Raw genomic sequence first — 25,070 nt, forward strand, 5'->3', positions numbered from 1 at the left:
TACCTCATTTCCAAGCTAGTTTCTGTAGTAGAAACACCAAGCTGCATACTGGTCTTAGCACATGCATTCCTTATCATCATTATTTAAAAAAAAAAAAAAAAAAAAAAAAAAAAAAAAAAATTGAAGTTTACTGCTGTCCACTGCTCCATATTGCACACTGAAAAGCTTTGCAGCTTTCTCCATACTGCCTGTACACTGAGTGTCTTGCACCTGGTACCACCATATGCTGTGCTTCAAGTTTTACTCCTGAGGTAGAGTAACGAATTTACTCTGGATCCCAGACTTCAATAAATCCTTTTGATACACTGAATGTGCTAGTACAGCTAGAGAGCTTTTTCAAGAAGAAGAGGGCACAAAATAGGGACCTTGAATACATTGCGCTAGAAAGACAAAGGCTGTAAAAGGTTTATTTGTGCCCACAAAGAAAGGGCACCATGATACCTCCTGCCATGCTCCTGCTTTTTGAGTTAGAACTGAGTTAGTATCCAGCAGTTGATAACCCATTTCTCTACCAGCTAGCCACTATGGTACTGGAAATACCAACATCACCCTATCAACTGAATAATTCTAGTTTTGATGCTTCACTGAGTTCACACCTGGAAGAAGCAAACGTCCTAACCTTGCTTCACTTAAATTCTGGAAATTAAAGGTTAGGAGAAAGAACACACTGCTCACTGCATAATGAACAAATACATGTAAGCTATGGATACTTCAGAAGGTTCGCTTTCAGGAAATATCCACAGAATAGCAAGAAACTAATGAAGATTTTTTTTTTTTTTTTTTCCAGTTGTACCACAATTAATAGCAAGACTCGCACAGTATCACTTTCTGGACATAACTGCATTGCAGGAGAGCCCTGACAGCCTCATCCTGTGTTCCTTCCAACTCCTTCCAAACACAGCCCTGTGTTTTTTCCTATTACACCAGGTTGTTGCCCGAGGCATTACACATGTGAAGTGATGAATGCCACAAATTTATTTAACAGCGCTTTTTGGAGAAGCGGTCAGGAAAAGGTGGGAAAGACTGTCACATTCTGTAGCCATAAAAATCCACAACCCAGTTCTTGCTCAACAACACATTCCTGAGCTTAATGCGATTGGGTCAGGAGCACAGAATCACGTTACAGCAGCTGACATGCTGGCCTCATGTGCTCTGCACACAAGTTCTGCACGAATGGTTCAGCACCAGGTTAACCCAGCACATAACAAGTGGGTAATTTACTTCCTGCAGCTACTTCACGTTGTCTCTTATTTATCTAAAGACATACACGTCAGAGTCATTTCTGCACATGCACAGAGAGAGATTTCAGGTCTCTTATTAGGTGCAAACCAAAAAGCAAAGCCACTCACACATCTCATGCTGATGTTTTGAAAATCCACCCTGCAGCTTGGATATCTTGTCCTGTGGCTCAGGACGGTTGTGGCCTCAAATATAATTTGCAGGCAGAAGCAGTCAGATAAATGAGAACAAACAACCAGTCCACCTTATTTCTATGAGTACACACATACCGTATATAGACACTTGTCACTGATTGAATAAAAACAACGATGAATTAAGTTAAGAAGAAGACAAAGTTTATAAAGCAGCTGCCATAAACTTCATGGTTGATAGCTGTGTTCCAAGAACTTGGTACAAACTAAAGAGGCAGGTAACTAACTTCTGCACACACAAGAGCACAGCATTGTGAAACTGCTGCAGAGATTTCTTAAGACAGACAGGAAACCAAGAGCTTCCAAGGCTGCCGAAACAATACCCAACTATTTTTGATATTATCACCCACACATACCTATTTTGCTTCCCATTCAGATCATCAAAACATTATGAAGTTAGCCCATACTTCAACTTGGAAAACTAAGACTTGTTGAAGAATGCAGTTTGGGCATCCATGTTAGAAGAGCTGTCACAAGCACTTAACTGCAAACAGTCAAGACATGGAAGCACATTTCTTACACTCGGTGGATCTTCAGTCAGAAAGCAATCATCCAGATTTGCTTGGAGACATAAAAACAAAGCAGGAGAAATGGCACTATCACAGATCAGGGAGGAGACGAGCACACTTTGCAGTTCTGTGTACAGATTCAACTATTTGGTATTCAGTTGAAAAGTGGATCTTAATCATCAAAAAATAGCTTGGGTGAGGGAGGTGTTAAAACATTCACCTGATCTTGTTCAGCTGAACAGTACAGTCAGGTCAGTTTAAAGGTCCCACATCAATGAACTGACAACTTGCTTAAAACAGGGAATCCACAGCTGGTAGAGCCAGCAGCAATGCACCTGCTGCAGAGGAGTGCAGACCACCTAGGGCTGGGCTGCTTGGCTAAAGCTGGCTTCCGTGTCTCCTAAAGTCATCTACTGAACACCAAGTTGCTAAATATTTACATGAGCACTCACTAAAATAGACTGCTCTTCATTTTTCCAGACAAATAATTGGAAGGAGGTTGATATTACGAAATACACAACTAAGTTATAAACTGACAATTTGGTTAGGTTCCAACTATAACCTTACCCTAGATATGCCAGAAACTGTATATTTCAAACTACTGCAGTAATTTAAACACTTCTAAGGGGGAAGAGAAATATGAATTTTATGAATGCTCATTGGTGAAGATCTTCCAGAACAATTGTCAGTTTCTCCAATTTTAACTGTACGAATACACTACTGAGTACATTTGAGTACAATGAGGAGCTCAAGCAGTAAGCCCAGGTGAACCTCATGAGGTTCAGGAAATACAAGTGCTATGTCTTGCACCTGGGTTGTGGCAATCAGTACAACCAGGGAAATGTAAGGTTAGAGCACAGTCCTGCCAAAAAATACTTCGGGGTACTGATGGATGGCAAGGTGGACATGAGCCAGCAATGTGCCCTCACAGCCAAGAAAGCCAACCATATCCTGGGCTGCATCAAAAGAAGTGTGGCCAGTGGAAAGAGGGAGGCAATAGTACCCCTCTGCTCAGCACTGAGACCTCACATGCAGTACTGCATCCAGATAGGGAGTCTGCAGTACAGATGAGACTTAGACCAGAATAGGGCCACAAAAAAGGTAACAGAGATGGACTTTTACAATGGTTTTCCTACTACCTTTGGAAGTATTTGGTGCAATAAGACTGCATAAAGAGACAAAGAGCTGTCTATGGGCTGACCACAAAAGTCGCATACCATATACAATTAGCTCATTTAGTAAAAACTTCTTAAATCCAAGGGGTTAGTCCAGACTCAGTCCTTGCTGACAACCTCAAGCCAAGAAATCTCTTCACTCCTTTCTCTCCTTTGCAGAAGCCTCAAGTAGTTAGGCTGATGAAATGGGAGGTGATGAACTATCTAAGCAAGAGCTACCATACAACCACACAATGATAATTAAGAAGAAAATGTATTGTCAACTTCTGCCCATGCATTCCTCATATCACACCTGGCCAATGACCTTGACACAACCTCAAAATTTGTTATTTCAAGCACTTGTTCTTGATGTTTCAATTCTTTTAAGCTACTGCTGCTAGTAACCATGTATGTAATTTGCTGTTTCCACCTGCTATGTCAATTGATTAATTACAGGCAAACATAAGGCTTATTTTCATACTGACAAGGAAAGAGATCCATATAAGTTAATCTGCGTAATATTTCTATTCCAAGCTTCTACCCACCTTACACCTTCAGCCAGTGCTCCAGTTCAAAGCTTAGCTTTGCCAAGAGGGAACAACTTTGCAGAAGGATTTTAAACTTATTGTAATTTCTGGATTTGGTGCAATGATTTATTTTCCTTCCTTATTTCTCTATTACAGTCTAACAAAACAAATATTCCAGCAGGCACACAGGACCATACAGATGGTTCCTGAAGTGCATGGACAATCTTTCAAAGGCCAGTTGCAAAGTGACACCATCACTTTGTCATACCAGCTTCCCACTTAAAGCAGAGTTGGAAATTCTTCGTAAAGGAGCCTTCTGCAGATGGCAACATTTGCACATGATGTATATCACCTTTAGGGAACCTGAGAGGTTATACAGTGTTCACAGTTGTCACTGGCACTGCCATCCATCACATTATCAGCAAAGTGAGAAAGTTAAGAAGTATCCCGCCTTGGGGGTCTATCAGTGAAACTCTTGGCCAAGGGATAAGATGAGCTACCTCACACTCCCCTCAGCCAACCAAGGGATCACTGGGACAAGCCCTGAAAGCAAGAGCAGCACTTCCTCTGCCTGAAAGGGGAAGGCTTCATTACTGTCTTACTTAAAAGATAAGCTTCATTTGTATGGCCTACTCATCTACCTTCCAACAAACCCATCCTTAGAAGGGCAAGGCACGTAGCTTATTTAATAATCCCTATATTGATTCTTCTAACAAAACAATCTGATAGGCTGAGCAAGAGCTATTTTTTGACTCCAGGATTTATGTGCTGTTCAGAACTCACAGGAAATCCTGAAGCAGTGGGATGTTCGGGAATCAGCTGCAATTCATCCTGAACCTCCTGAGGGATCCCAAGTAGCAGTTCAATGGAAATATAGAAGGAGAAAACCTTAGTGAGGTTGGTAGTGCAACAAACCCCATCATACACTAGCGCTGTAGTAAGTAATCAATAAGGCTACACACTGCTATGTGGCATTACAAATAAGTGAAATCAGAAGGATTAGGCTGAATGCACCTTGAAGATACAAACCGCATGCTTACAGGCAATGCAGCTGATAGGAGAAGCCTTAAAAGGAAGATGAGGCCATCAACAAATACTAAAAGAGGAAATGCAGCATGACAGAGGACAAGATCAAGCAGGCCTGCAGCAGAAAGTTCTTAAAGGCCCAACTTCAGCTGTGAAATCATAATTGTTCACTCATTACTGGCAATTTCTTTTTCCCTTTTCTGCATTTCATACAGATACAAGTTCATTTCTACCTCTAAGCAGTTCCACACATTGCAGCCACTGAAATAATAAATATCATCCACCATTACAGTACTACAAACCAGTAGTCTGGCTGCACACCTCCTTCCTTTCACAACTGCATCCGTGCCCAACGATTTCAAGTGAAATTTTCCAATTTATTGAATTTGAATTCATGAATCCTCCACAACTTGCAATGGAATGCATCACACCTTGAGTCAAGCAAATTATGGCCCAGTGTATCACTTTAAATGCTTACACCTGCTGTCAAACAGCTTGTGTGTATAACACGCCACATGCTCAAAGGATGACTCTTAGGAACTTACAGTTTCTTTATGGTCAGCATTACAGCAAGGAGCAGGGAGAGCCACTGAAGAGCACCACAATGACGTGGTTACGTTAACTATTGCTTTGTGCTATTGCTGTATCAGCATCGTATCTCCCTGAGAGGTCAGAGAAGCAATGTTACATCTGCATCTATAGAACATGCTCTTATATCAGACACCCCTACTGAAAAACAACCCTTTTTTACACACATAAAACAAGTATAGTTTTAACTTAAAGAGATGTTTCTATAAAAGATTTTCCACAGCTGTCTTCCTTGTTAATGAAGGAAAAAGTTGGCAGTGCATTTGTTGTACACAACAGCCCCCGTAAACAAGTCAAAAACTGTAAAGATACCTGCAGATATAACACAACCAGACCCACAAACTACCTGTAGCATGGAGAAGGTCTTCCATCAGTCAGTAGGCTCTCCATTCCATTACCAAGTCTAACCACTCCTGACCCTGCTCACCTATCTGACTAGTTCAAAGGTGGTCTTACAACTAGAGAATAGAAAACAGAATGCCCTGCATTGCCATATATATATGCATATGCCATGCATAGCCCCATGGCCAGCATACAGAACAGACAGGTTAAAAAGCCAGCTAAACTCACTTTACTCCCTTACTCCCATAAAGCTGCCAATCTTAACCCAATTGGATTTACCCTCAGTTGGCCCTCAGGTAATGACCTCCTGTTGTAGCAGAGCACAATCTCCTCCACCTCCTTGTTCTTCCTTCCCTCCTCCCTCTCAGCCCATGCAGTAAAAAAAAAAAAAATAATAATAATCTTTCTGTTCCTCCTGCAAGCATGTGTTTATCTCTTTATTTTTAAATGTTATGGCTTCCCAACATCTGTCTCTGTGTGGCGTAATCTTACTGATGAAATATTTCATGTTTTCCTTGAGCCCTTGTCAATATGTCTCTGTGTTATCAGCTTAGCAGATGGAGACACAGAAGGAATAACCTCAGCTTACCTGGGTGATTTCTTGGTAAGTACATACTTATGTACTCCGGGACAAGAATCACAGCAATTTCAGTAATGCAATGTGATTTCTCTCTGTAGCAGACTATATTCTCTCCTTGTATGTCAAGTATGCTTATCTCTCCATAATTTTCCCCTTGAATTCTCTAAGTTCTCACTGAACAGCAGCACTTCCAAATTCATTTCATACAAGTTGGAAAAAAAACTCAGGGCAACAAGGCCACTAGGAAAGCCAGTGGCATAGTGGGGAAAGAAAGCCTGTTTTTCCATACTACATCGTATTGTTACTTTAAATATACATTGTCCTTAGCCAGACAACTACTTGAATGTCCTTTTTCACTAGAGAAACTGACTGGCATGCTCTTGCTCTCCATTACATTAACCACTGAACAATTTGCATCATCTGAAATAACGGCAGTCCTGTGACTAGACCATTGTACGCTATTATAAATACTATATAAATACTACCACTGACATCTCGAACCAGGACCTCCTGCCTCATGCATTAGATGTGCAAAAGTATATTTGTGCTTGGAGGAAGATGCTTGGTTACTTGGATATTTACAGATGACCTGAAACACAAGAAGAAAGTGCAGGAAATTCCTCCTTTGCTTTTTAGAGGATGCTACACACTGGTTCGTTAGTTAAGCAGGCTTGCATGTTAAATTTCCTCACATTTCCACACATTTGAGAAACCTCAGCTTAAATACTGAAACAATTCATTGCAAGCCATATTTAAAATTCTTCAGCTGTTACTAGGAAACAATTTCACAAACCCAGAGACAGATCTCTGAGAGAAAAAAATCACTCTCCATTCCGTCAGCAATCACAAAACATCAATAATAACCAAGCAAAACACCAAACCACCACTTTCCCCTAACTGTACTTTCATACTCATGGGGTTCTTCTCCTCCCAATTTAAAAACCTCCTGGTGTTTGTATGGAGGCTTCATACAAAGAGGCTTCCATAGGACTTCTCGTTATCAACAAGTTCGGTCTCCAGAAGCCCTTCAGATTGTGTCAATCCTCCAATATAACACTTGATCCTGATTACAGATATCTGACAAGAAAAGGACCCAAGACTAACTCTCCTTTCTTTACCATTTCTCCTTCACTACAGCACAGAAATACTGCTCTGCCCCCAAAGAAAAAAGTATGCAATCTCTGAAAAAATAATTATGATTGTTATTGAATGACTAGAAAGATAGTTAACAACCCTAGGCAAAGCCTTTGGTCGTTAAGGCTCTTAGTCACCTGAAGAGGTTTTGGCCAAGTCACCATCCAGTCAGTCATACTGGATGATTGGTCTTGCACTCATCATAGTAATAAAATATAAGTCAAGTGGAATTGAGAAGGTACACTTGGCGAGTGTAACAGCCATCTAATCTGCAACTACCCACCACCTTTATACTATGTCCTCTTTAAGCCACGCCTGCAAGCGAAGGGAGATCAAAGCAGGAGCAAATGCAAAGAGGAGAGTAGCCATAGCATTGCCTGGGAGATACGTTTCTTTAAGAAAGAAACACTGCTAAGGAGTTTGGTAGCACTAACAAGGAATTACAGTAACTGTAGAATAAGGGAGAATTGAGCCCATTTATTGAATAGGTCAGCATAACACATTAGAGAATTATTACTGAACTGAATGGCTTGCTGTTTGGTGTGGGGGAGGTTTTTTTATTTATTTGGTTTATAATCCTATCTGAATAAAGGTAAACACATAGGGATTATAAATGAAATAAATCTGAAGCAGAATAGAATGGGGGTGGTAGAAAAAAATCTCAAGAGGGTCAGGAGATAATGAAGATTATACCTCAATATTGGGATTATGATGTTAGTTCTTTATTTCAATAAAACTGGATAGAGATCTTTTATATCAGGGACAGAGCTTAGCTGTAAGGACAAAGTAATCTTCTGGGAATTATGCATACAGGCTCGACATCATTTTTATTGGATGGCTGATGAACTGGAAAACTCCAGGATAGCCTGGTTTTAATTTGTAATCTTAATTTTCATATAAATCGGTACAGTTGGAGGAAGGGGGGCAGATGTAGAGGGAATCTGATGCTGTGCTAATATTGCAGCATTAAGACAGCACATGCATTAAGGCTACAACTGTAACTCATCTCGTATCTGATCCTGTCTTTTTGTCTATCCATCTGTCTCCCATCTTTGCATCTATCTATTGTTTCAAAAAACCCCTCAGCCACCCCAGAGCAGAAAGGAAAACTTTCGCGTAGTACTGTATATATCGAGAACCACCTACAAACATCAAGCTGCTCATCAGGATGAGTCCTGTGTTTTATGATCAACTTCATCTTGACCTGTTGGTTTGAAACAAGAATGGGATCATGTATACATGATTTTAAAAATAGGGTCACCAAAACATAGGTCCTAAATCTTATTTTGGCACCTGGACAGTACAGTTACACCAGTGAAAAAGAATCTGGCTCCCACACACAGCATTTAGTCTGATTTCATTCTCTAATTCACTAAAAGTCATGCCAACTGTGCTTTTGGCCTATAGAGCCTCTTACTGTTATCTCTACCATCTCCCTTTTAGTATGGGGAGGGAATTTTATATTTTAAACATGGATGCAAGGTGGAATTGAGCAGTGCCTTGATGAAAGAAAAGCATATTGGGCCTTCAGAATGGTTTTGTCATATGGGGTTCATGTGCATGAAGAATAGCAAAGAGTTGTTTAAAGAAGAAACAGTCCCAAACTGCACAATCAACAGATGTGAGTAATCACTCCTAGTTGACATATTTTAAATCAGTAATTCTCCCCTGAATAAGAAGAGGATAGAAAGGGCCATCCTCATGCTGTCCTTCATGATCAGTAACAGAACATTCAGCACTGATAGAACAGCTGCTTTCATAAAGGGGCAGTGATGGAAAAAGCTCCCAGAATTCCTTTACAGCAAGATTTCCAAGGGGAAAATTGAAATGCCAAAGAGATATATGTTTACCTATGCGAATGTCCTGCAATCCTAGCCTTTAAAACATGAACTATTATATTGGTGGTGAGAGAGAGAAGAAAAAAATGCAAACTTTTCATTCCATTTTTCAAAATATACAGCTATTGTAAAACACAGAATGGGCAAAGCTTTTTTTTTTTTTTTTTTTTAATCTGCCTGATACCAAACTGGCTAAAGGGAATGACAGAAGAAAATCTGATCCATTCATACAATCAAGTGTAAATTTATTTTATTTACCTGACATGCCTTAAATCTATTTCTACTTCTGCTTTTGTTTCTGAGAAGGCTCTGTGACTGGCTGGCAGAAACGCTGCACAAGCTTATGAAAAAGCTCATTTCTTCCTCTGATTCTCTCCCTTTCCATCCCAACCACATCCACTGCCCCCAGTTCTTTCCTCACCTCAGCCCTCCACTCTGGGACAGCCAACAGGTTGCTGGGAAGACTGAGCATGAGCAGCATTCACAGCAGCACAGTGAATCATCAGTAAATCTGGACAGGCTACTGAAAACCATGCCAGATCATAGCTCTTTATCCTCTATTTTGATGAACTGCCATGCAATGACATCTTACTTTGGACTTTCAAAAATCCTCCAAGTTCTCAACAAGACCGCCCAGGAGAATTAAGCAGTTGTGCACAGATATTTTGGCTGAAAGTTAAACCGAGGAAAGAGGGGAGGGGCTGGGGAGAGATTAGGATCAAATGATCAATTAATATAATGGCAGAAGATTAACAAGGAGGTGCCCCAAGATGCTAAAACCAAGGTTATTTACAGTTGTTAGCCATGATTTAGAAAACAAGCTGAGAAATGAGGTGATGACCTGTACAGATAATACCAAATCATTTGGATTAGTAAAATCTAGAGAAGACTAAGGAACATAGAAAAGATAAATAAGAGACGGAAAAATTTCAGCAATAAAATAGAAAGGCAATGATCATTAGAACAAATAATGGGAACAGTCCCATGCCAAGTTCTAAGCACAGACTGCTGCAAATGTGAAAAGCCAGTCTGCTATTTAGGACAGCCAGATGAAACACCCGCTATTGCAAGAGGCAATCTTATCAGTACTGATAAAAGAGAAGTATAGGTATCGAAGCCATACCATAGTGTGGCTCCACATACGACCACTGCAATTGCAAGTTTGCTGCAAAGGGCTCGGATCACCTTTTTCTTGTAGTTGTACCACCAGTCATTTACCACGGGGATAAACAAACAAACAAAAAAAAACAAAAAAAAAAGACCAAATAAATTGAATGTTTTTTTTACAGAAGAAAGATTACACTCAGTAAAACCGAAAGGGAACCCTATTAAAATTCAAGCTCAAAATATCTTTTCATACTTTCTATTGTTCATCCTTCAAGCTCATTCTACTCAACATTGTTGTTTTTGGAAATGAAATTAGGACAATTGCACATTATTACTCTATCAGTTGCCATCAGCAGGACAATGTTTACGAATACCTTTGTATATACCATCATGTACCCAAGATACTTGTGCTTTTTATTACTCATCTTCTATCAGTCCATTCTGAGATCCTTTATTTCCTTTGGAATATTCATTGTGCTTATCATCAGCGAGATGGTACAGGACTGCCACATAACTCAGCACAATATTCTTATCCTTCTGCTGTATTACTTCATGAAGGCACACAGTATATGAAACCTTGGAGGCATTCATTTTTTCACCTTGCTGTATACAGATGGATCCATGGATCATTGGTGATGTTAAATCAACAAGTCAAAAAGCACACCTTTAAAGAACAACTTAGGCTTGCTAAGAAAACTAACTCCTGGCAGTGCTGTTAGTGCTTGAACTCACCAGCCCACCACATTTTGTCAGCTGTAACCAGCATCTGAAATACATTCTGAGCAACATCCAAGATTTTGGGCACATCCTTCAGCAAGACAACAAATCAAACACCAGCATAAAGCCCAGAAGCATGTCCTTGGGGACTAATGGTACACCAGCTGGAGAATTACAGTGCCTTCTCTGGGTTGCATTAACTCCTCTTGCAATCAGGAAGTTTTTCCTCAGCTTCATGAAACTGTCCAGAAATTGTCTAAGGAGAAAGAGGCCTTTCATTTCTACAGTTCTGGAAATATACTGCAAGGGTTGCAAGAATCCACATAAGCGAACATTAATGCATGTCATCTATGGTGCTGAGTTAGAAGTCCATGGGCAGCCCCCTTGACATAAGCTGAGAGCTGCTCGGTGTCCTTTAAAACTGCAAGACTTCAGAGCATGTATGCACAGTACTCTGCAAATATGGAAGTCTTCTCCTTGGCGAATTCTTCTAGGAATTTCAACCATTCAGAAAACACAAAAACCAAGAGGGCTCAAAGCCACCAGAGTAAGACACCAAGACAGGAAAAACAGTTGAATGCAAGCAGAGAAGCCACCCACAGTCATGCCTCACAAACACTGGTTGTTTTGTCTGATTAAGCTCAGTGAAGTTCCCATATAAGAATGAGACACACTGGTGCCACATAAAGCGCATACCACAAAACTCTCATTATCACACCAGCTACTCATTTTTACCTTTTTTGCTAGCCAACCAACTGCACTGACTACAATTCACTGAAAAGAGACATATGAGCAATGAGGCCACTTTGCACAGGCATGAACAATCCCCATCTCTATACTTGCTTTCAAGCAAACTATCACTATTAACAGAAGGTGGAGGACAAACACAGTTGAATGCAGACTGGCAAGCTGCCATACTGTCACAGAGCACACCAATACAAAGGACAAGTTCCTGACAATTCTGAACACCAAAAAACAAAACAAACAAACAAAAAAAAAAAACCAGAGGAGCTTAAATGAATTTCTTTACAGTGCTTCCGGTGCAATATTAGGTAAAAAGCTTGATCAATTTTGTGTTCCCATGCTACAAACAATGATAACATCCTTTTTTAAGTCTCTACTTATATTTCTGCCAACACTGTCGTTGCTTCTGCAGAGTTCAGTTCATGGTACAGAGCCTTCTACAGACTTCATTAGACTTAAGCAGTGTCTCAAGTCAGCAACAACCAAGAAATTGCAAATGAACACTTCTCTTGCCAAATCTGTGACACTGCACGATTTGCTACCCATGATTAACAGCATAGAACAAGTATGGATACCTCAAAGGTTTCATCTCTCTTTTTCTAGCTACTATATCCTTCTGCCATGGAATCATAATACGCCACATCGTCTCACAAAAGCAGTCCAAATTACAGAGCCCTGCTAGCTGTCTCTTCCTGGTATTATTTCCTGTTAAGTTCCCATCAAGAGCAAGTTGAAGCAACTAAAAGCTCCTTTGGGTTCCAGCTGTCATCTTCTCTCCTTCTGCCATCCTTTCTTGCAATTCAGGCTTGTTCATTCCAAATGCGCTTAGTTAAAAGCTTTTCTTTTGGCTCTCAAGGCAAAGACTTGAGTACTAAGTAGCTTTCCCACTGTTCCTCCCTAATCTTCCTATTTATCAACCTGGAGATTCCTCAGCTTTGCTAATCTTTCTTGAGAGCACATAATACTGATACTGATTTCCCTAAACAAGAATCTAAACTGCTTCATTATTGCCATTTGGAAATTCTGTACTTATTTTGCATACAGAGTTCCAGCTTAGCCAGGACTACATCATTTGATACATCACATCGCTGCAAGATGACCATCAACGTCCATTCTCTTCTTACATATTTCATGGGACCTTTTTTCCCCACAACATAGAAAAAATCCCTCCTATTTCCCTTGACAGTCGGACTCTCAGAGATCTTTTCCAACTTTAATGATTCTATGATTCGGCTTTCACAAGTAGAACATACGTATAAGATGATATATACATACTATACAGCATATCTGTGTTCTTGAAATAGTCCTTCTACCTAAGTATATTTCAAACTATAATCTCAACTGTCCTGCAAGCCAAGCCAGTCAATCATCCTCCCATCTTGACCCCCAGAGAACTTTTCAGTGGTACCCAATAGGGCCCCTCCTCACATCTGCTCTTTACGTGTGGTTTAAGAACTGATTTTCCTCAATCTTTGCACTAAAGTGAAAAAAAAAATGAAGTGGCCTGCAAGAATTCAGCTCTTTTTGGTACTATTTGCTGAACATGATGAAAATCAGGCCTTTACCAAGGATTTCCTATTCCATATCAGATATGGTAAAACTTGAGGCAGCTGATTCCCTCCCCCCAACAAAACTACATATACATATTGATTCAGAACTGTTGCCTTATGATATTCAAAGAGAATCAGTAAGAGTCTATTTGCTGTCATGCATTTAGTTTGTTTGAAAGGAAACTTCCTTTCTGAATAGAACTCGCTCACTATGAACCAGAAATAATAATAAATACCTTTTTTATTTCCTAATTTCTCTTTTTCTAATTTACTCTGTTAGCATACTGCCAGGGAAATAACTTCTTTTTTTTCATTCTTCCCAAGCAAGGAGAAGCACACACAGATAGGAGACTTTAAACACCCACCCAATCTCCATACAGTATATTTTTAATCAAAAAAATCACAGGTTAATCCTAGATTTTAAAATACAATAATCATAGAACATCTTATAAACTATAGTCATTCCAGAAGTGGACATGAAAATATCTAATCCTGTGAAACTACAGAGATTTCTGATCAAAGTATAGCAGGTAAATCAAACCTGAAATGAAAGGATTAGGAAAGGTTGCTGTAATATTCTTTTCTGTTAAGTAAGATAGAAGCAGATTTCTCTGAATCTTGCTTTGTAATTCCCATCTGGAAAAGCAGCATTGAGGGAATGAATAGGTTTGAAGAATGTCTTTTTATGACATCTGTAAAGTAAAACACAGCAATCAGAGCTCATCATAATCCTTCATCCAGCTGCAGGTACTTCACAGACTATCACAGTAGCACTGATCAAAAAACAATATTTGGGATAGCTGAACTGATTTAGTAAAGTTGTGCTCTTCCCTTAAAACAATACTAATGCACATCACTGCACACTGACATAATCACCCGAGGCACTTTGTGGATCAGTACCAGAATATTAACAGGTTGCTACTCTGAGATGTCCAAAGGCACAACACCACTTCCTCATCTTTTTCACGGGGAGGGATGCTTATTTAGGAAACACTGACGTGAAGCCATCTCATTTTGCTAGCTTGCACTGCAAAGTAAAGAAATCCATGGGAACAGGTCCCAGATAAAAGCTAGAAAGCCACCTACCTACCTTTAAAGCATCAAAGGAATAGAAAATCTTAAGGTTTCTTCTTTCAGAAGATGAATACTCCTCCCCACCAAAACCAAAACAACACCTTTTAGTCCCTTCATCTGGATCTGGAGCATCCAGCTTTGCTTCATCCATATTTTCACCGCACCACACTCCAAGAAGTGTGAAACACTCATTCTAGATAAATCTTTAACTGCATCTCTATATCCTATCACCATTTTGAGTATGTCCTTTAAATCTCCGTATGTCAATCAAGGCCTTAGCTGGTACCACTGGGTAACATTTGTACTTGTATTCCTGCATTCAGCAACTACTTCTGAATTTTACCAGTATCCCATGCTTCAATACCACAGCTCTCCCTTAAAGCCACAAAACAACCTTCTTATAACATATTATTGTTCTGGCACCCAAACTTAAACGTAAAACCAATTAAAGAAAGAAACGTCTATGGAACGTTATCACATTTTCTGCCCCATCTGTAATTATTTCTCTGCTTTCCCTCATTTCTGGGGGTGGGGAGAAGAATTGACCCACACATACAGTGAGAATGACCCAGTGTGTCAAGAAAAGGAAAAGTAGCCTACTGCTCTGCTATCAAGTAAACATGACCCTCCTTTTCAGCTGCCTGTTGGAAAGATTTTCATCCATGCTAATACTTCTGAACTTCCATACTACAGTTTTAGAACTGATGAGATTCATTCTGTGCCAAGAACAACCCAGGAATTTTTAAACAAGGAAATACTCTTCCAACCTTGTGCAAACTAAGAAACAGTGCACTACTGTCATAGTGGAAGATAAACAGTCAAAGATAAATTAAGATGTACATAAGCTTGAATTTCCAAAGATACCAATACAGCAACAGATCAGTGCTGCATTATCAACATGAGATGAGCATATTCACCAAGTTCTGCACAGCTATGCAAATCCCAGGGTTGCCACAGTGGTTTATCCATTGGGAGTATCACAGTGCTTGGCACTGTTCCTCCCTCTCACCCATGAGCTCAGCATCCTCAAGTCATGTAATTGAAATAAAACGTTCCTGTTCCATATTTTAACATTTAACATTCCCAGATGTCCGAAGTTCTGGTAAGGGCTACACATCAACTTCTAAATTCTTCTGATGCAAATTTTTTTTTTTAAATAATGACGCTTAAGGAATTATTTACAGTTGCACATAAAGTTACAAGAAATGTACATAACACCATGTGATTCCTGCACAGATATTACTGGAAAAAAACTGATCAGCTAGTCTCTGACTAAACACAGTGGAAGGAAGGGATGCCATTCAGAGGCACCTCAACAGACCTGAAAGGTGGACCTAGGTGAATCAAATGAGGTTCAACATATCAAATTGCAAGGTTTGGCACTTGGGCCAAAAGAAACCCAGGCATCTATACAGACTGGAAGGAGCAGTCCTTGAGAGTAGTCCCACAGAGAAAAGCCTGGGAATCCTAGCGGATGAAAAACTTTACGTGAGCCACCAGTATGCTCTTGCAGCTTGGAAAGCAAATGATATCCTGGGCTCCATCAGAAGAGAGGTGGCCAGGATGGACAGGGAGGTGACTGTCCCTCTCTACTCTGCCCTTGTGAGGCCCCATCTGGAGTACTGTGTCCAGGTCTGGAGCCCCCAGTATAAGAAAGACAGGGAGCTGTTGGAGAGGGTCCAGAGGAGAGCCACAAAGATGATCTGAGGGCTGGAGCACCTCCCTGACAAGGACAGGCTGAGTTAGATGGGCTTGTTCAGCCTGGAGAAGAGAAGGCTGCGGGGTGACCTCATTGCAGCCTTTCAGTACCTAAAGGAGCGGAGTCAACTCTTTGAAAGGGTAGATAACTGCAGGACAAAGGGAAATGTTTTGAAGTTGAAGGATAGAAGATTTAGGTTGGATATCAGGAGGGATGCCACCGTGAGAGCAGTGAGATGCTGGAACAGGCTGCCCAGAGAGGTTGTGAATGCCCTAACCCTGGAGGTGCTCAAGGCCAGGTTGGATGAAGCCCTGGGAACCTGGTTTAGTAGTAAACGTGGAGGTTGGTGGCCCTGCCTGTGGCAGAGGGGTGGTTGGAGACTCATGATCCTTTAGGTCCCTTCTAACCCAGGCCATTCTGTTACTCTGTAAACAAGTCCTGAGAAACAGAGATTCACGGAACTGACTTGGAAAAGTCACACAGACTTCTCCTCTGAGGAAAGAAGGGCACCTTTTAAAGCCATCTCTCAAGTCATCTCTGAGCAACAAAACCTAAACTCCTATACATTTATTTAATGCTCAGGCACTTAAGTCAATTACAGAATTTGGCCTCAGAAATTTAAGGTAAAGATTGCTATGGAAAAAAACAGTGTCTCATACTAGCAGGACAACTGTTACTAAGAAATCACAGATTCTCCAGGGGTATTTGCAAGGACCTCACCAGTTACCATCCAAGGCTTTTCACCAAATGTTAAGCTTTATATACAAACACCTGTTGAAGTGCAGGAGAGTTCAATCTTATGTATCATTCACCACCTGACATCATCTTCACCAACGAGAGCTGACTGAACAGCTGTGAGGAATAGTCCACTTGAGCACAAATAGCCATATTCTGGCAATGGTCACAACGCCAACCTGTTTGCATTATTCATGCCCTCCAGAGCTTAACACAGTTGCTGATTTGCAGTAGTTGCTGGACAGAAGTTACGTCACATGATTTATGCTGGTAAAAAATCTTTACTAACTCATGCCTCATAAATTTGATCACTTAATAATTTAGCGTTAAATTTCTTATTCTAATGAAAAGAGTTAACATGATTATTATTAATCCCATTTTAGTTGATTTAAAGTTATGTCATTATGCTAAAACATTCTATTTAATTTTTAATATTCCAACTCAAAATTAATCTTTTAAGTCTTCAATTTCAGCCATACTATTACACAGTACTGTAGCACCTATCACAAGCAAATTCTCTACAGTGCCCTTGATAATGGGGATTCCTAAAGGCCACACATCTCAGTCCGCAGACCACATGTTATAATGCTCATCCAGTCAAGCATCTGAAACATCTGAAACTACAAGCTAGCCCCTAACTCTAAAAAAACAGTTAAAATACACAATGGGCACTCAGAAACAAAGTCTGCAGTATTTGGAGAAGGAACGGAACACCTCCCAAGTTCTGTACTTGCTTTTACCATTACAGAAAAACAAATAAACCCATGTTTGCTTCTTCCCTTGCATGTGGATTTGCACAGCCACTTAGCACACGAAAATAAGCTAGATAAGCCTTTTTTTTCCCTTTGAACTAGCAGGTGATGCAGCCATTGCCTATCATAGTTTATCCAGAACTGTCACATCCTGCCACTGCATGTGCCTTCTCTTCTACAGGGAGAGAGGTACACTGGTCCTGTCCTACAGGAAACTCAAGTGCAACCAAATCAACATTTTCACCTCAGCTGTGGGCAAGCCCCTGAAATCTAGACATACTCACTCTGCTGAGGCACCTGGTGGATGTGCAGTTTAACCAGAACAAGCTGAATAGGAGAGCTGTAGGATTCCATCGTGTCTTAGTCTTGACTTACAGCTCCAGAAGATCCACCAATTCAAGGCTGCTCAAAAATCAAGTCACATGTGGATTGGCAGGGAAGTAAAAAGTGCCTTCTTCTTCTTTACAGAGAAAAAAGCAAATTCCTCCTACTTCTTCCAAAAAAGGAAGCAAACACAGGTACGAGCTAGTTCTATTGCACTTCACCTCTTGTTCTTCACAGCTCAGTACTAATCATCAGTCCATAATGCGGTGTAGAATTGCCAGCCCCATTCTGATGATGTAGTTATTTCCAATTGGCACTTGGGAGCAGTGAAGATGGGAGGCATTACTCATCGCCAAGAGTACAGATGTTTCTAATTGCTTTCCATTACCAAGAATAACAGCTGTTTACATCTATCAGCAAATAATTCACAAGAGCTCCAGACTATTAAGATAACACACCCCACCTGGTCACCATCACAAGTTGTCAAGGCCAAGGTAGTGGCTGCCAGAATCCCCTTCTGCATCTCTGTTCATCAAATGACAGCATGTGTCACCTTCAGATATCCTTATGCTACCCCACAAGCCCTGGCTTCTTGGTGGCCTAACAGATCAAACGGACATATGGATTCTTCATGGCTTTGCAGTAAATGTTTCATGGTTATACCACAGCCAAGGGCAAGTGACAAAAGGAGCAAGGGACTAGCAAATAACCCAACAAAAAAGAAAATCGTCACTTAATAAACTAGCTAGCAAAAAAGGCATGTCCTCTCTGCTCTGCAGCCACGCACAGAGTAATCTTTAAGACACAAAGTAGCTGATGAGATGATTAATTTTTCAGTTCTCTTGTGCTTTGCACAGAGATCAGGTAACAAGCCTGCAGAGAAAAGGCAGCAAGGAACTGAGTTGTTCTCTTCACTGAATCAAATTACTTATTATTATCTAGGCTGGGGAAGGCACAGGTTGTTGCAAAGCAGCCACTGACTCTCACTATCCCCACATCAACCAGTTCAGACTGGCAGTGCTGCAGCAGCATGGCTGTCCTTTTAGCAGCACTTCACAGCTCTGGGTCAAGGTCTGTTGCAAGGGCTCCCCACCACTTGGGAGGTACAAATAGATAAGCAGCCAATTAAAAATTAATAATCAGAAAACAGACTGCATGACACCCTACAAGTGACTGATATCTAACGAGTTCATCAGTATTAACCATTTCCTGACAATTAAAGCTGCGTATTTATTTGCCTTACTGTGATCTACGTGTTCACTTGTCTGTAAACAGGAAAACTGATGACAAATTTGAACAGATTACCGTCCTAGAGTCTGAGCCAATTTGACTGGCTTAATGAGATAGAGAGAGACAAAAAAGTGAGGTCTCCATCAATTATTACAGTCTGTGCGTAAAGCCTTCCTCCATCTCTAGTAAATTGTTTCTGATGAATAATATCTCTTTAACTGACTCTCCACAAACTTGCACATACCTTCATGCACAGAAATACACCTCTTCCCTCTTCATGCCAATTACACCAAAAAACATTATCAAAACACAGAATACCAACTCTCCCGCTCTTTTCCTAAAGTTTATTCATTTGTAGGAAAGGACTGGCCCAGGGTTCCCACTGGGACAAACAGGAGGATCTGCCTTCGGGTCCTCAGAAAGCAACTAAGAAACCCAATGTAAAAGGAACGCACAGAGCAGAAAAGGGAAGAAAATCAAAAAGCAGAGTTTACAGGCTGCCAACGTACATGCCCACAGAAGATGGGTTAACTCTCCTTCTTTGGTTAGTCCACTGACATCAAGGCTCCTATTCAGCAGCTCTTCTGCAAATTCCTTTATATGCAGTGACCACAACTAAGAATTTATTAGAATTCCTCCCTAATTTTCCTATCACCCAGACTTGTCTAGCTATTGTTGTTCTCATCATCATTTCCACTATTTCAGGGCAGTGCCTCCTGCCCAGGGATCCCTGCCAACAAGAGCAGAATGCCATTATGAGAGGAGGCTGCTGTGAGCTGCTACCATCACAGGGAATTTATCACTGCGAGCCATGATCATAATGGACTCCTTCACCAAATGACTTTGGATGCGCAGGGCTTTGGCAGCAGGTCTGCCATCCTCACACAATTATTAAACTGAATGCCCATGTAATAGGAGCAGGGGATGGGGACTTCACATCAGTGCAGGCGGTCTCTCGGAAGCCCTGCATGCAGAAGCAAAAGAATTCACTCCAAGAGTCCAGACTGCTCGACAGGCGGGCAGGAAAAAAAAAAAAAAATGAAACTCCAGAGCTTTGCTAACTCCAGCAACCCGGGTGGGATGCTAATATTGAGTGATTTTGGCTAGGATAATGAGCTTGGCCAGGAGGAAAAAAAAAGTCAAGATAGAGAAGCCACAGCATTATTTGCAAACTTTTGATGTCCCAACTTTATACTGTCTCCCCTATCAATACATAAACTTGATTACTAAGCACACAGAGACTTTTGCAAGTACCTATTTCCCAATCAGATAACTAGGCAGCTGATTTTCCAAAGCATACAGCATCTGAAAAGTTTCAGCACTCAAAAAGAGGTTTTTCCCAAGGTTGGTCTTACAACCATGCTGGGCAAGGATAGAAGAGAAAGCCTTGTATTTGATGCAAGCAGAACTAAACCCACCACAAGCCCTGTTAATCAATTACTGAAGATATACACAGGATCACAAAGGGTATGACATACAATAGCTGGTCACTGCCTAATCTCTGTGCTCCCCTGGGAACTGCTGCCAGTTGGTGATCAGATTAGCTTTTTCACTTGCCGTTATCTATGCAGCATGTTTTGTGTGCCTTGCTTTCAGCCTTCTCTTCACCTTGTTTGTTTCTGTATAAAAATATATCTCTATTATGCATTTGTCTCTTTCTCCATCTTACAGTTTCCACTGTACCTCTCCACTCTGCTCCAGCTCATGTCAAAACTCTCCACTTCCACCTGGAAGGAACCAGCAGTGTTCTCAAGACCTCCAGTAGGCACATCACCACTCCTCAGTGTTGAATCTTCGTGCTAGCTACTATTTCACTGCATGCATCAGCTTCTAGAATCATCAGACCATCAAGAAGTTCCAACCTGTATTTTTAAAAAAAAAAAAAAAAAAAAAAAAAAAAAAATCAACAGGTTAGCCAATCTCCTGGTGTTAGTTTCTTAAATGCTTGAAAACCTGAATATTAAAGAACTTTCAAAAACAGACTGTAAAAAAAAAAAAACAAACTCCAAATGCTACATTTTACATTTTCTTCCCAGTTCTTATTAGCTAGCCTAAGCACTTTGACAGCGCAAAGCTCCCAGTGCATGCTTGAGACTGCCACCTACTGCAAGTGCTGGGAAAGCAGAAGGCTGAGAGTACACGTATTAAAGAACAAAAACCAGTAATTAGGAACCTTGCAGAGGAGTTACACCTGAGACTAATGCTTCTGTAGGCTTCTTTGCCTTCTCTGGTGAAAGCCAAATTGTACTGGTAACAGGACCTACGCAAGTCAGTCAAAGCCTCCATCTATCTATAAGGAAATATTAATTTACTCTTATGTTTTTTTGACTTGAGCACACAATGCTATTGTTGATGTGTGGAAGATGGATAGATAAACCTCAAACATTGAGTCCTGAAAGATGCCAGCACAACCTGAAACCATTAATCTTTCTGAAGTGAATACACTCTAATAGCGTGCCCAGGCATATGCCATTCATCAAATCACATCCATCCATCACACTGCACCAGACACAGTTTGGCAGAGCTGCCATGATTAGTGGATGACAATGCACCTCTGAAGCTGTGCAAGGTAGCTTCTCTAGGGAATTATTTATGATTGGCTTGAAAAAGAGGAGCTGAAACCTCTTATAACCACTACTGATTTTTTATAAAGACATCAGGAAGAAAATATCCTTCTTAATATCCTGCTTGCTTATTTTGTCAAAAATTGAAGTAGGCCATTTACGGTGAGTTTTATTAACCATTTTTCTTTTTCTGAATGGAGTACCCCAGGGAGATGCCACCAGGATAAATGGTTCTGCTTTCAGGTAGACATTGCAGTTATCATGGCACCCAAATCAGCATTCCTATGCCTGATGGCAAAAAAAAAGCTCCTGTCACAATGGGCACTCAACACAGAGCACAGAAAGTAAAATCTCCTGATGAAAGATGTACAGCTGCAGATAAAAGGAAGAAAAAGGGGTGGAGATAGAAAACACAGCACTGTTTTTTGCCTATTGTAACAGCTCCCTTTAAGAAGGAAAACAAGTGCTAGCCTCCAAGCAAGATTTTCATAGTATCAAGCGTGCCTCATATCCAAGAAATTAACATGGTTCATTGCAAGTATAACAGCAATGATAGATCATCATACAACTCATTTGGCTACCACTTATTACAGAGCTCCAAGCACTGAAGCCGCTGCTGCATGTTCCAATAACACCTGACATGAGTTCTGTGCACAAAAGTGAATGTGAAAATAGCTAGCAGAACCAGTACAACACAACAGAATGGATCCCATACAGATTTCAGAATACATCCTCTAGGCTCATGAACATGGAGGGACAGTGTTACCATCTAAAAAAATGACTCCATGATGCAGCAGGTAGACTGAACTCAGTAACAAGAAATCCTCCTGTACTACAAAGAGAAGCCACTGAAATACTGTGTTGTCTGCAGTGATTTCAGTTGCATTTCATGTTTTTCCAGCTTATCTCATCCTCTTGGGTGAGATCGACTGGGGAAAATCTTCTTAATTCTAAAGCAATTCAAGGTCAAACTGAAGAGTAACACCATTTCATCTTACACATCAAGCCGACTTGTAAGAGAGGATACTCAGAATATTACTGACATATAAGAAGCCCTAGGCTGACTTAGGAGGCCTTTCTGCCCTGAGCACCACCAAGAACATCTTACACCAAAGCAAAGCGCCTTCCATCCTTTCCAGCATGGCTTTACAGCACAGCAGGGCCTTTCAGGTTTCTTTTATTCCCCAACAAGTCTGTTTTTCCCCTTCTACCCATTTTAAATGGGAAGATCTCCAAGCAATATACCTATTGTATGAAGGAACAGCATAGTCCTCCACTCCATTTAAGCTATTAGAATAAAACAGTACAGAGTTGAAAGTGTTTGAAGATTTCTAACACCAAGTAAAATGACAGGAAAGATCATCTATAAGTGAAGGCTGAACCTGTATTCATGTTGTCACTTGAAAAAAGGAAACCAATGTCCCAACACAGAACTTCAAAACAGAGAAGTTAATTTTGCTATTTCACATCTACTGCAACAACGGGAGAAACAAAAACCTGACACGTTCCTCCAATTAAAAGCTGCATTTTCCCACAGTGAGGTGTAGCTAACCAGCAGCACACGCCGCTCCTTTCTCTCCCTCACCCCCATGCAAGTTTTCTGTTTAACAACTCTTGATTGCTATGTGCAGCCAAAATAGCTTGTGAAAAAGATTTCCATGTAAACACAGCACATACTGTAGCTCTGCTGTCCTTTTGTTATTTATTTTTTAAAGGAACGAAGGGAACACATTCAGACAGAAGAATTTTACTCTAAAAGAGAGCTCCCTCACTGCAGGCCAGCAGCTAACCAGCAGCTTGGCCTTGAGCAAGCTACCTATCAGAAATCAAACAGTTCTTACCTGTCTCCTCATTAATTATCTGGTCCTGGACCTGGCCAGAGATAACTCACAGGGCCACAGGTGACCACTCTGAAAAAAAAGAAACAGAGCTGGCATTAGGGTCATTTCAGGTTTTAAAAGAAGTCTGTCTTTCCTTTATAAAGATAACGGCTTAGTAAGCTAATGGCTTTAAGCTGTGCCATGGGAGGTTCAGGTTGGATATTAGGAAAAAATTACTCTTAGAAAAAGTAGTGAGGCATTGGCACCGGCCAGAGAGGTGTGGGAGTCACTGCCCCTGGAGGTGTTCAAGAACCAAAGAGATGTGGCACACAAGGACATGGTCAGTGAACATGGTGAGGATGAGTTGGTGGTTAGACTAGATGATCTTAGAGGTCTTTTCCAACCTTCATGGTTCCATGATAACAAATTCATGCCTTTTAATTATCAACCCAGTACCAACCCAGTATCAATGACATCAAGTTTCAGCCCAAGCAGAAAACATTATCCTCAGTTTCTGATCTGGAAAAAGATGCTACTGAGGTGCTCCTGTAAATTCTTAACTGTGGCTGTTTGGCAGCTTTTCTGCATGCTTTTCAACCTCAAGGTAAGCTAAAAAAAGACAAGCCCTGGTGCTCTCCCCAAGCAGAGACTGAAATCCATCCACTTCCCAGTGCCTACCATTCTTTGTTCCCAGCTCTACAAAAATGCAGCCCAACTAATGGGAGCACAATATGCAAGATGCCAGAGCATCGCTGTGATTTACAGTATGTCTAATGAGCAAATCCAATGAAGAGGTTTGTTGTCTACCATAAAACCAGATGGATGTAAGCAGTGATTAGAAGCAATTAACTCCATGCAGCACTAAATAACTTTCCATCATTAACGTGGTGTTTTTTTCCCCACACCATTAGAGGTACACAGGAAAATATACAATGTAAGGCAGGCCCCATAGGAACTTCATATATTCATATGCACAGGTATGGTAAAGGATAAGAGGGAGGGGAAGAAAAAAAAACAAGATAGAATGAGTTCATAGTGAAGAAACAAACATAACCAAACAGCTAGGCCCTCCAAAAGCATCTCTGCCACAGGTAACAGCCTTCATCTGAGACAAGCTTTTCTTTTACTCATCCTGATGTCACAACTGCCACCAACACCGCAGAAAGAAGCCACTGCTTGCAATAACCTTTGACGTATCACGTAGTCATCACAAAGAGAGCTAGAAGGTCTTAAAATCAGTGGTGGAATAGTTGACTAGATCCAGTTAAATTAACACAAGGACATAGCCTAAGGCATTTGAGTTCTAAGTGCTACCAATTTATTGCCAATTTATGAGAACACAGTGCTTCCCAACTACAGCACAGCTTTCAGCCCTATAATACCACAATGCGATGGAAAACACAGCAATAACAGCAGGACAGCAAAGTCCTAAACTACAACAAATGAGAACAAGACCAAACGCAGCAGCTATGGATACCAAAACAAAACAAGAAAGTTTCCTTACCTTTGGAAAGATTCAGGTAGGCAGAGATCTCCAGTAAGATACCCTTGCCTCCACTGCCAACCTTTAAATGATGTCTGGGAAGGGGTGGATCCTGACTCCATCCCTTCCAGTCACTTTGGTGG

General features: G+C 40.8%; 1 long non-coding RNA gene across 3 annotated transcripts in view; it reads right to left on the reverse strand.

Moving 5' to 3' along the window:
* LOC122156893 overlaps positions 1-25,070 on the reverse strand; it is a 283,419-nt gene that overhangs the window by 201,984 nt on the left and 56,365 nt on the right. For all 3 annotated transcript variants that reach the window (XR_006167691.1, XR_006167692.1, XR_006167690.1), the window contains 2 exons: positions 23,466-23,534; positions 20,744-20,922 (listed from right to left, as the gene is read on the reverse strand). This is a non-coding gene — a long non-coding RNA (uncharacterized LOC122156893). The remainder of the gene's footprint in view (positions 1-20,743; positions 20,923-23,465; positions 23,535-25,070) is intronic.

Source organism: Centrocercus urophasianus, unplaced genomic scaffold (genome assembly GCF_019232065.1).
Source record: "Centrocercus urophasianus isolate 14NV4802_14NV808 unplaced genomic scaffold, USGS_Curo_1.0 seq_13, whole genome shotgun sequence".
Lineage (NCBI taxonomy): Eukaryota > Metazoa > Chordata > Aves > Galliformes > Phasianidae > Centrocercus > Centrocercus urophasianus.